The sequence below is a fragment of the Prionailurus viverrinus genome, chromosome C1, assembly GCF_022837055.1.
Source record: "Prionailurus viverrinus isolate Anna chromosome C1, UM_Priviv_1.0, whole genome shotgun sequence".
Classification (NCBI taxonomy): Eukaryota; Metazoa; Chordata; class Mammalia; order Carnivora; family Felidae; genus Prionailurus; species Prionailurus viverrinus.
Window position 1 is genome coordinate 162,503,261 of NC_062568.1, and position 919 is coordinate 162,504,179.

General features: G+C 45.7%; 1 pseudogene; it reads right to left on the reverse strand.

Moving 5' to 3' along the window:
- Nucleotides 1–216: 216 nt before the first annotated feature.
- Nucleotides 217–572, reverse strand: LOC125173223 (60S acidic ribosomal protein P1-like; annotated as a pseudogene).
- Nucleotides 573–919: the final 347 nt, after the last annotated feature.

The following is a 919-nucleotide window of genomic DNA, read 5'->3' on the forward strand; positions in this document are numbered from 1 at the left end:
TTGTTTTTTGTTTTGTTTTGAGAGGGAGAGGGCAGAGGGAGAGAAAGAGAGAAACTCAACCAGGCTCAAACTCAGCAGTGAGCCCGATTCAGGACTCGATTCCAGAACACTGGGATCATGACCTGAGCCACAATCATGAGTTGATTGCTCAACTGACTGAGTCACTCAGGTGCCCCTAAGAGTTCAGCTTTTTACTGAAAAGGTTACAGAAGAGGTTTAGTCAAAAAGACAAAAGCCCATATCATCATCAGATGCCTCTAATTCTTTTTTCATTGCTTCCACTTTCTCAGCTGGGGCAGCAGTGGTGGAGGGAGCAGAACCTCCTGTTGGTGCAGCACCAGCTGCTGGGGCAGGTCCACCAGCCTCTACATTGTAGATGAAGCTCCTGGTGTTCACATTGGGCAGGGCCTTTGCAAATAAGCCTGGCTAGAAAGGTTCAACATTTATACTTGCTGCTTTAATGGGAGCATTGATCTTAGCCTCCAAAGGGCTCCAATGGGAGCAGTGATCACCTCATCGTCCTGTAGGATGAGGACCAAGTAGATGCAGGTGAGCTCCAAGACTGAGGCCATGGTGCAAGGGAGTGCTAAACAGGCGCTGACAGGTGCAGTGCTGGCCAAGTGGTTGAAGGGGAGGGCCTCATCCTCACGTGGCCTATGGCTGCTTCAGAAAGACCCAGCACCTTAGTGGCAGCTGAGGAAAAGAAGGAAACATTTCTTTATAAAGTCAATAAGTAGAAAATATAATTCATTATAAGACATCTGAAATATGATACTTAGTGGCAAAATAGACTATTTGCATCAGGCTGAAAATTACTCTTAGAAAATCTTATCATAGGAACCAAGCATGTGACTGACTTTGGATCAGGTCTGGACCAATATATTTTGGTTTCTGCTAGAGACATTTACAGTGTATCTAC